Here is an 11,157-nt window from a genome sequence, read left to right as displayed (position 1 = left end):
AATTTGTTTCGTTAATTGAGTGCTTCGTCATAACTGTCCCCGCATCCATCACACTTACGGCTTTTGCGTGAGTAATACGTGGGCTTGAGGTAACGTAGGCCGGTAGCTAGCTTACATGCATGATGCATGGATCTCGGCTTCCGTCAATCACGTGTGATCTACCGTATTCTCCGTCCTCTATCCATGCCAGTGGCGGAGCCAGGAAATATGTATTAGGGGGGCCAAGTGCTGCTAAAACAAGTTAGGGAGGGCCAAACTATAGCAAAATAGATTTTCAGCAACAAAAGATTACTAATTATGTCATTGTTCATAGCAGATTAGCAGCAAAATCCAGATGTTAGGGGGGGCCAGGGCCCCTGCTGGTCCCCCCCTGTCTCCGCCACTGATCCATGCCCATGTTTCCTACTTCGTTATTTTGCTTCCAGCACAACACTGTATGTTCCCGTGCATCCCTGGAAAAAAAAACTATGCTTCCATAGATAGATTAATTTGCTTGCTTTGCAAAACTATGTTTTGTGGGCACATTTTATTTGGTTTACTATAATTTTAGTTGCTTCATACACAATTTTATATGCTTCGTGCACTTGCTTATATTCAACTTTGTTTTTTCTAGATACTGGAAATTTTGCTGCTTGTGCATAACAGAGTTTCGTCGATCAAGGAAGCATAATGTATGACATTGAGCATCTTCCACACACCAATATTTGCTTCCATCTTCGTTTGTAATATTTGCTTCCATATAAAACTATCTCATAGTATCACATATTTTCTGTCGGAAGCATTGTTCCATGGACTAGAGATTTCATCAACCAAACAGTGATTTGCTTCCATCAAAAAGAAAAATTATTTAGACCTGTTTCAAAAGCATCAATCTCTTGTTTCCATCAACTATAAAATTGCTTCCAACCAAAGTAGTAATAAAATTGCAAACGAAACGATCTTTTCGTATACAGATTTTTTCTGCTTCACAAACCATGTGGCAGCAGGACATGTATGATGATACATTGAAACAGACTAATACTTTGTGAACACAAATTTACAAATTCATTTACAACAATAGTAAAATACTATTACAACAATAATTTCATTTTGTTGTAGTCGTCATAGCGGAGGGCGGCAATCCGATCATGACAATGTCTGTGTTTGCCATGAGCTCTGCATCGCTCGTCGTAGAACCGACAACTTAGAGCCCGGTTGGTCTAGTAATCAACACACATTGCATCATTATTGGGAATCTGTACAACTGAAGCATTCAGTGAGAAAGAAGGAAGCACAAAATTTAGTAGCTTGTACAAAAATCCACTAAATAAAGCAATATGGTTGTATAATGAAATTCATGAACAAAAGCAAATGGTTGAAGCAGAGAGTAGTAGTGGTTGAAGAGACACTAGTATCGGATAATGGTTGAAGCAAAAAAAATGTACAGTCAGAGTAGCACACACTTACAATGGTGGAAGCAAAAATTCATCACCATAGAATCATATGCAATAATCTATGAAGCATGGTTGCTAGGATGTAATATCTTCATTTTCTCACAACATACATAAAAGACACACTAGAGTAAAAACATGTTATGGGAACTCGGTTAAGGCAAAAATTCATCACCATATAATTATATGCATGAAAAATATGGGAACTCAACATTAGGGAACTTGGTATGGAGAAGTTGGTCGTGCTTCGTTGCGATTGTAATCGTGCTTCTATTTGATGTCGGACGTGCGTCCTGCCAATGCTGGAAGTGCATGGTAGGCATGCTTCCTTTATCGCCATGGTTAGCGGCACTAAGAAGGATTGGCATGCATGGAGCGGCGCTGCAACAACGATGAACCATTAGCCGAGACCTCCTTTACTGCAAAGTAGGATAGCTGAATATCAAATTAAAATGAGGTCAACCGAGGACGTGAAGCCGATGTGCAACCGGCCGGGCGTGCTCTGGTCGCTGTCGAGAAGGGATGGCACTCCAGGAGAAGGGAGCATTATCCTGTCACTTGGTGATTGCCCGATGCCTATCCATCCTCCCTGCTGGGATGGGCATCACGGCCACCTACTAATCAAGCACATATGAATCAAGCATAGGAGAATTAAATCATTGCGACGCAACCAGCAAAATCAGTGAGGAACACACATTGGAATCAACTCTTTGTGACGCTCACCATGCCAAAGGGAACGGCCATCAAACTTCTTGCTCACGATTGTTGGTGCCCGCTCACATCGGCCTTGGCGGATCATGGTCGTGGTGTCGTGGAGAATTAGCACCTCGGCAGATCACGGCCATGATTGTCATGCAGAATTAGCAGCTCGGTAGATCAATGAACAGACGATGTGGTGGGGAGTAGAGGAAGAGGACTGACCGATGAGGTGTCCACGATACACAACGACGATGGGCGATGGAGGCGGGGGTGGTGGAAGGGATCTGGGCGAGGCGAGCTTGGGCCTGTGCGTGCTGTTGGCGGCGAATGGAATCGGGAGGCATGTGGGGCGAGAAATTAGGAAGAGGTTAGATGCGGGAGTTGCGGGAAGTTAATGCCCGGATGTTGGGATTTTTTTCTCCTTTTTGAACATACTAGCAAAAAGACCCGTGCGTTGCAACGGGAGAAAAATGTTCAATTTGTATGTAAAATTGTAAAATTTATGTAAAAACATGTTCAATGTATATTCTTCTAAAAATACAACGTATATCAAAAATAAATAAACGTTTGGAATTGCAAAATTTGTTCAGGTTTAAAAATTTTGTTCGAATTTTCGATATTTATCCACGATTTTAAAAACGTATTCATATTCAAATATTTTAAGTAAAATTGTCCACACTTGTTTCCAAGAATTGTTGAAAATATTTAAGAAAAATAAATAGACCTGTCGCTAAACTACTTTAACTTGGGCGCTGCAATTTGAGCATTATCAACAGCTAGCTCATGTGGTTGGCGTCCCTGCTACCTAGCGTGAGGTCGCGAGATCGAACCCATCAAGTGTCGTTTTGTTTTTCGTGCTATTTTCATGTTCTCGTTTCCTGGTTATGGGCCGGCCCGGTTACTTACGTGAGGATTCAGCCGAAGCTCGACTGGGCCGGCCCGATTACGTATCTGAGGTTTCAGCCAAAGCTCGACCGGGCCGGCCTGATTAGGTTTCAGCCAAAGCTCGACTGTTAGAGCTCTCGGGAGTAGTACCATCTTCGATTTTGATTTTGTCTACACGAATTGTAAAAGCATATTATGACATGAGAAGAAAGCGTATTATGACGGTGAACCCGACAAAGTCAATCCGTGCTTTATTATTACTAGCAAAAAGACCCGTGCGTTGCAACGGGAGAGAAAACATAACATACATTCTTAACCCAACAACCATCACTCAAGACAACAATAGGTCCATCTCCTTTATTATTGCGAGGCATCATATTTGTGTAGCCGCTTATCCTCCTTCTCACCCTCGCCGGCCGGCGATGGCCTCGGTGTTCACAGAAAACAAAACAAAAACGTGTATTTGTGTTGCCGCTTATCCTCTCTCTCTCTCTCTCTCTCTCTCTCTCTCCCTCTCTCTCCCTCTCTCTCTCAATGAGAAATCTGTTGTTTTCCCCTGCGAAATTTTTTAGAGGTATGCATGTGTAGTTATCGATGTTTTCTCTTCCTTATATTGTTATAGTGGGGTGTTTATTTGCAATCCGGGTCACCGCCGGTACGAAAGGAAAACATATATTACGCTATAAATTATAATTTTGCTCCCAAAATGATATTTTAAAAATATTTAACAGGTAAAATTAACATCATATTTAGATTCCACATATTTTTTGAATAAAATTCATATATAATATGTTAAAATCGAAGTTACAGTTTAAAAGATACGGATAATTTAGAAAATCATTGGTTTGACTTAAATATATTCAAAAATAATATTTGAAAATACTTAACAGGTGAAAATGATCTCATATTCATATTCTATATATTTTTCTAATCAAATTTCATATATAACATGTTCAAATCGGAGTTATGGTTTAAAAGATATGGATGATTTAAAAAAACATTGTTTGACATAAATATGATCCGCGGATGAATTACCTAAAACAGCAGGTGGGGTTTCGAAAAATGTAAAATAACAGTTCGGGTGTGACTTAAATCCGGACTACGGGTTGATTCCAACAAAACACAGAGACTTTTGTGTAAAATGTGAAAAAAAGATTCGTTTTAACTTAAAATAGGACTGTGGGTTGAATTTTTTGAAATAGAGAGACTTTTCTGAAAAATGCCATGACGGACAAAAGAAATCCAATTTACTTCATTATTAGGTAAAGAAATGATAATTAAAATGTTAAATGCTCAATATTGTCCGTCGATGATTAACTCAAGTTTATAACTTGAGAGCTCCAGATTAGTATATGTTCGCAGCAACATTATTGCATAAATATGTAGGAATACCAAAATGATCCGTAAACTATTTATGACATGGAGCATCTGTGTGAGAGAAGAAAAACTGATTTACTGAACCGAAGACACTAAATCGTGAATGAGATATGTGGCACAACATATACAAAATCACCAACTGATGAAGGGATCCAGCTTTAGAATTTGATAACTGAAAATTAAAAGCCTCTCATTCAACAGTTTTAATCTAACCGTGGCAATGAAAAGCCAGAAATACATGCAGACATGTTATATGTTCGTATTTTTTCTGTGTCACTTAGTGTATCTTCAAAACTAAAATAAGGGCTTATTGTGACTCCATATTTTGGTGTTACGCCTGGGAAAAACATTTAATAAAAAGTTCTGACACAATGTAATTAATTTACAAAACTATTAGCATAATTAAGTTTCTTCTTTGCTTGAACGCACTTTCGGAGGTGTATAAATGATAATTAAAATGTTAAATGCTCAATATTGTCCGTCGATGATTAAATCATGGAACATTCATATAACTGATAGTCGGAGGAGATCAAACTAACATGTTCAGCATAAAATTCTATAGACAACTTCTCATATCCGTGGGATTTTTGGTTTTTACTATATATGAATTCTCTTAAAATTCAACAATGCTTTGTGTTGTTATTTCAGCATAATCATTCACGTAGGATTAGAAGCCGGAGAATTTGAAAGCTCAACTGACATCCGTCATTACCTGTTGCCGTGCTAACTTACTGGTCACTGGATGAAAAACTACAGAGATTGGACGTTGCTTTGCATTACTTGTGCCACTGCCACATTCGGAATATAGATCACATCTATGGCAGCAGGGTTATCCAGTCCTGTCTGCAGCACAAAGGAGACGTGAGTGGGGACCTTTGTTTCGGGAAGCTGCGGCCTTGATTGCGAGGTTGGCGAGCGGACAGTTGCCGACCAGCAGGAGCAGCGACCTTTGCGAGCCGGAGCGGGAGCCGTCGAGTTTGGCGAGTGGGTCACGCGAGGGAGACGGCCTAGGTCCTTGCGCATGGTTAGCGTAGCCCGCCGCAAGGGTCGTGCCAGCATGATCTCCGGGTCTGGGCGGGCTGGGCAGCGTCTGCACGGTTTCCTCCTGGATGAGCATGCATGCCCAGGCCCCAGGCAAGGGTTGCAGGTTTTTCAACTCCAGTCGGTCCATCGGGAACACGTCGGTGATCGTGTTCATGACGGACTTGCCCGGATCCAAGCAACACCTGAGCGCAGGCTGCGTCGATCTCCTGTGTCGCGCTGCAACGAACCAGAAGAACGCCGTGGAGTCCATCCTGGCACAGAGCGCCCTCAGGCTCTCATTGATGCCCACGGCGTCCTAGACCCTTCCTAGAGCCTGCAGCAGCAAGGGAGTCAGACTGCTCGTGATCGCGATACACAGAGATCGCGGCGGCGGAGCACGGCGCTTGCGTTGATGTGTTCGGAGCGGGACGCGAGGCCGCACTCTAAGTCAGCCAAGCCGGCTTTCGTTGCCTCCTCTGTCAGAGGGCCACAGCCTCCACATCCCCTCGCCGTCGCGCTCGATGCCATGGGCCTGCCATCAAAATCACTTCCGATCCCTGAAACCCTAGCGCAGCTCTTCTACCTCCACGGGAATCAATCCATATTTATGGGAGGAATTAGAGGAGGCAGCGATGCAGAGTTGGACACAGAGTCCGTGTCTTGAGGGAAGACGTGCGTACGGGGATCAATGGGAAGAGGAATAAGGGAACTATCTCGGATTGATAACTTGCTTCGTCTTTCAATCGTACCAAGGCTAGATCCAAGCCTGTAGTTCCTTTTTTTTTAGCAATAAGCCTGTAGTTCCTAGGTTCGAGTCCTTTTTGAGAGGCCGAGGCCCAGCCAGTTGTGGGCGCACCGGGGAGGAAGGGCGCTACGAACGTGGCCCAAGCGGGAGTTTAGAAGCGTTTTTTGAGCCGAACGTTTCATGTATAGTTTTAGTACCACCTTGGATAACGAAGTAATACTATACATTATACGGTGAACAAGTGACGGTGAACCCGGAGACCCAATCCGTGCTTTATTATTAGGGAGAGATAGTACAAATGCCTGTGCGTTGTACCGGGAGATCTTTTTTGTAAACCCTGCTCCTGCTCCAAGTTCCACTTGTCAAAAATAAGGTTACCTTCATTCGCTATAAGGTGAATGTGCCTTTGTGTTGCCGCGGTTGAATGGTCGCTAAGCTATGCTTTAGGTTGAGGTATGATTCTGCTCTTCACCCGCCTCCATAAGAAAACCTAGATCACCTCTTCTCCTCTCCGCGCCGCCATGGTACACCGCCGGGCAAAGCCTGCATAGTGCCGTCGGCGACGAGGAGGTCCTTCGAAGATGTTGTGCCCTGGTGAAGGCGACGAGGAGGTCCTTCGGAGATGTTGTGCCCTGGTAGGAGGGCCGGCTGCTGCGCGTGCGTTGGTGGGTCGTGGGTGGTCTGGGCTGGCGTCTTAGCCTCAGCATGTGGCTACCTTCAGTGGCGGCCCAACCTAGCCTGGTCATTGGAGAAGGGGGCTACATCTGTTCGGATTCGATCGATTTTCGTGGTCTTTCAGTTTCTACATGCCCTTCTCACATTTTCTTCTCCGAGCAAGCGATTTGCTTCACAAATTGCAACCGACCACACTCCTGGTCTACAACAACATCTTCTAGGGACTTGAAAAAAAGTTCGATCCGTCAAGGCAGAGGCTCAGAGGGATGCAGGAGGAACAAGAGCTTGGCTCCCCCAGAGATTTGAATGTAACTTTCTTTTCCCGTACGGGAAAGCAATTGCCGTTGTTTGGACAATGAAGTGTTGATGTGAAGAACAGACCCTAACGTCCTTCGTCAGCGCCTACTTCGACTTTGCACTGCCATTGGATGGAATAGTACTCCAACTAATCGTACTTACAAAGCATGGCAACCCATCTTCCAGCTTACACATCCTTTGAATCTCAAAAGCATGCACCCGCTCTGAACTTTTGAACGTTTACTCTGTTGCTCTCAATTTGTAACTGCTTTTCATGTTCAGATTTAAGGCAAATAAAAAAGGAGTGGAGGGGAGCAGATTTGTCCAGAAATACGACTGGCTAGAACAGAATAATCTCTCCCTCTCTCTTAGAATACACACACACATGCACAAGCAAGTAAATCAAACTTCAAAACTGAATGAACCACACCTGCAGTCATACTTTTGTTGCGACCAGGCCAGGCGGAGGCGGGACACGGTGGCACTGGCGGCTGACACCGCCGAGGTGGACAAGCTCGCATACATTCTCTTCTCTGGGTTCACGAATCTCGTGTCCGCCTTTCCCTGTTCCCCCTTGGCTCCTACCGCACGTGTCCACCTTTCTCGACGCGGCGTAGGAGGCGAAGGAGGTGGCACGTGGAAGCCTTCAACTGGAAATTAACAAAATGTTTAGTTAGAAGTGAGAACCTTTTTATTATCTTATAAAAAAACTAAAAGCGTAAATTCACGAGAAGAAGCGTATTGTGACGGTGAACCCACGGAGTCAATCCGTGCTTTATTATTATTTGCACTTGTGGTGACTGGTGTATGATTGACTAAAAAAGGGTAAAAGTACTCCCTTAGGGCAGCCAAACTGTGCCAATGGCTCTGATGGCCTTAGTAAAAAATGGTGAAAAATGATAGCAAATTTAGTCCGTGTACACGCCTAAGCTTCATGGATAACAAACTGTTCAAGTAGCAGTCTTGCTATTTGGTGGCATATAACTGCCAATCATAATCCACGAAGAATTTCTGAAATTTAGATTATTCTGAACATTTTTAGTTACCCCAGAGACATTCAGCAGGTAACAGAGGGCATGCATACTATGTAATCTAGGGACATGTGTTATCTAAAGTCTAAACATTGCCTGGAATACTATGCAAAATAAGTACAACTTCAACAAAGAACAAACAATGAAATAAGAGATTTCATGCCTGGCCTCAATCAGAACAGTCAACACCCTTTTCTGAAGTGCCCATGCCTCTACTGCTGCCTTTTCCCTGCCTCAACACCTGTATCATAGAGCATACATAATGATAAGAATAACATTAGGCTGAGAAACATTGACCCCCTGTACATAAGAGAGCATAGAGCTAGAAAAGTAACGCGAGAATCTTTATATGATTATATCACAAACCATCTATGAATTGACCAACACATCATTCCAATATAAAATTTATGCAGTGCCATGGAGACCATCTGGCGGGAGCATGCTCCCTTGTGGATACAAACAGACATGAATGACTAAGGGAGGGATTTGAAACTTCAGTAACTACATGAATAACATGGTTTCGATTTTCAATCTCCACTGAGATGAAAGTGAAGACACGGTAGAAACAGAGCATTACAAGCCTGTGATTGCATTGCCTGCTACTGTGCAAAAGGCAGCAAGAAGGGTACCTGCATGAATATGCTGTAGCAATCTGGCAGGGATATCACATACACTCTGAGTCTGCAGCTCTTATTCTCTTGCGGTTGTCAGATTTTTCAATAACCAACAGATGCCTGAACCATGGTCGCTTTTACTTGCATATCTGCACACATGAATGAGGTACAGGAAGGAACGAACTATCACCGGGAAGTGGATTCCTATCAAAATAGTGATCGATCTGACAGAGATATACATACAGGCAAGGGGACGGCGAGGACCAAGGGCACTACACCGTGGTCGTCCATCGTCGCCGACTGCCGGTGTCGCCGCGGGGATGTGGATCCAGGCAGGGCGGAGATCCTCCAGCGGCGGAGTATGGCAGGGGCGGTGGCGCTAGGAGGTGTAGCCGATGGGGAAGGCGAGGGGCGGCCGGATCCACGTGTGCTGGCGATGAACGACGGCTGGATCGGGCGCTAGGTGAGGCAGAGGCGCGGGGGCGACGCTCGGCGGCAGGGGGTGGCCGGAGACGCTCGGTGAGGTGGGGCGTGGCAGGACCGCAGGATGCAGGAAGGGTCGTGCAGGTGTGACTCCCCCCGTACCGGTTCGGGGTGTTTATCACGAGGATTGCGGGTTCAATTACCTAAAATGAGAGTGACTTTTCTAAAAAACACCGCGACGGTGAACCCGGAGACCCAATCCGTGCTTTATTATTAGGGAGAGACTAGGAAAAGGATCCGTGCGTTGCAACGGGAGAAACAAATCCTTGTACGTCATAGTCTGTATTTCCACTTCTCCTGCTCACCACATTGTCGATAATGGTCACATCGTCCACCTATTCACAACGAATGTGATCAACCCCAAGGTGGTGAGCTTGGTCAATACATCAGAGGCAGAGTCTCACAGGAATGCCTGGAGGGACCAAACACGGAACATAGTTTCCTGAGGGGGCAAAAGACTTATTAAGCCCCTCCACCAAAAAAAATCTATAGATTGCTTGTGCATTACACTCTAGCACACAGCTTTTGCGATCCCCTCCCAGCACCGGGTTGTAATTCCTCATACCTATAATGGCAGTGGGTCCCATTTTTGTGCTAAAAATCACTACATAACCAACGGAAATATACTAAAATGCGTTTGGCATACTGCCATGAGTATTTTACTCCCACCGTCTCAAAATTCTTGTCTTAAATTTGTCTAAATACGGATGTATCAAGTCATGTTTTAATATTAGATACATCCATATCTAGACGAATCCAAGACAAGAATTTTGGGACAGAGGAAGTATCATTATGCATAAATTGTGGTATGATAAATTTGTCGAGATGGGAAGCATCCTAAAAGAATATTAGGTGAGCGCGGGAATTACTGAATTAAAACAAAGTGGTAAAAATCATCCCAACTTGGTAACAAAATGAGTGGCACATATTATAACTGAAATTTGTGTGCAAATCAAAAAGAGCAGTCCGCTTTAGTACCAACTTTCACTCCGCACAGTTTTCAACTTGTATAATGTAATGTGCAAGGATAGCTTCAAAATCAGAAATAGCTAGCACGGAGCCGAAATCATCATTTTAGGTACATCTGATCATGATTTGAGTTCCAGCTAAACAAAAGCAACCCTTAGCTAGAAAATCTATAAACACAGTTATTCTAAAGTTTTTAACCCGGAATTAAATTTATCTTTGGCCATGATGAAGAATATATTTTGGTAACCTCGCATCAAGAGACAATATCGTTTTGGAATAGATCTTACCAGTGATTGGTTTGAACTATAAAACAAACATTGACTTCCTCTGAATTTTGAAGTTAAAAGAAAAACTTAAGAAACAAACTGGCACCTTGGACGAAATATTAATAGGAACAAAACTATCACTGAACTTGTTCATTTTTTTAGCAATTCCATGAATGCAGAACCAGGGAAATATCGTGCAAACAGTTTTGGTTAAAACATATTTTGAAGCAGTCAATAATTTCAGCTTGTAAATCCCATAAATTTCTCAAAAAACATAATAAGTAAACATGAACATGCTCTTACTTGTTGTTCCAACATCAAGAAATAAGGATTGGGCACATATTGGCTACATCTCTGTCGGGCATCGTGGCCTCGTGTTGGAAATCTTTGCTTCTGTGCTTTCAATCTGTCGGGTGTTCCAAGCGCCTACTGGATGTCGTTTGTGTTTGTATGTGAGCATCTAAAAAAATAAGTTAATGGTGCATCATGTTAAAGCACAGTTCTGAATTCTTTATGGGCTTATTTCTCTCCAAAATTTACGAGCCTTGTGAAAATTCCCATCACATAAAATTGAACCACTCACTTTTTTCTCTAGGCACTCTGCATAGACAATCTGTCCACTGCCAGTAGCAACTCATGTACACAAAATAGCTCTTCTGAACC

General features: G+C 43.4%; 2 long non-coding RNA genes across 4 annotated transcripts; both read right to left on the bottom strand.

Moving 5' to 3' along the window:
* Positions 1–910: 910 nt before the first annotated feature.
* On the bottom strand, positions 911–10,935 carry LOC119364989. Of its 3 annotated transcripts, XR_005175264.1 has the most exons (4): positions 10,798–10,935; positions 2,154–2,443; positions 1,894–2,047; positions 911–1,811 (listed from the first exon to the last, which is right to left on the bottom strand). It is a non-coding gene; the product is annotated as an uncharacterized LOC119364989 (long non-coding RNA). The 3 variants fall into 3 exon arrangements; XR_005175262.1 differs by lacking the exon at positions 10,798–10,935 and having other exon boundaries at positions 913–1,811; positions 2,154–2,672; XR_005175263.1 differs by lacking the exon at positions 10,798–10,935 and having other exon boundaries at positions 913–1,811; positions 1,894–2,044; positions 2,154–2,671.
* On the bottom strand, positions 8,324–9,332 carry LOC119364988. Its single transcript, XR_005175261.1, has 3 exons — positions 9,020–9,332; positions 8,792–8,925; positions 8,324–8,403 (listed from the first exon to the last, which is right to left on the bottom strand). It is a non-coding gene; the product is annotated as an uncharacterized LOC119364988 (long non-coding RNA).
* Positions 10,936–11,157: the final 222 nt, after the last annotated feature.

This window comes from Triticum dicoccoides, chromosome 2B (genome assembly GCF_002162155.2).
Source record: "Triticum dicoccoides isolate Atlit2015 ecotype Zavitan chromosome 2B, WEW_v2.0, whole genome shotgun sequence".
NCBI lineage: Eukaryota > Viridiplantae > Streptophyta > Magnoliopsida > Poales > Poaceae > Triticum > Triticum dicoccoides.
This window is presented reverse-complemented; position numbering and strand designations above follow the sequence as displayed.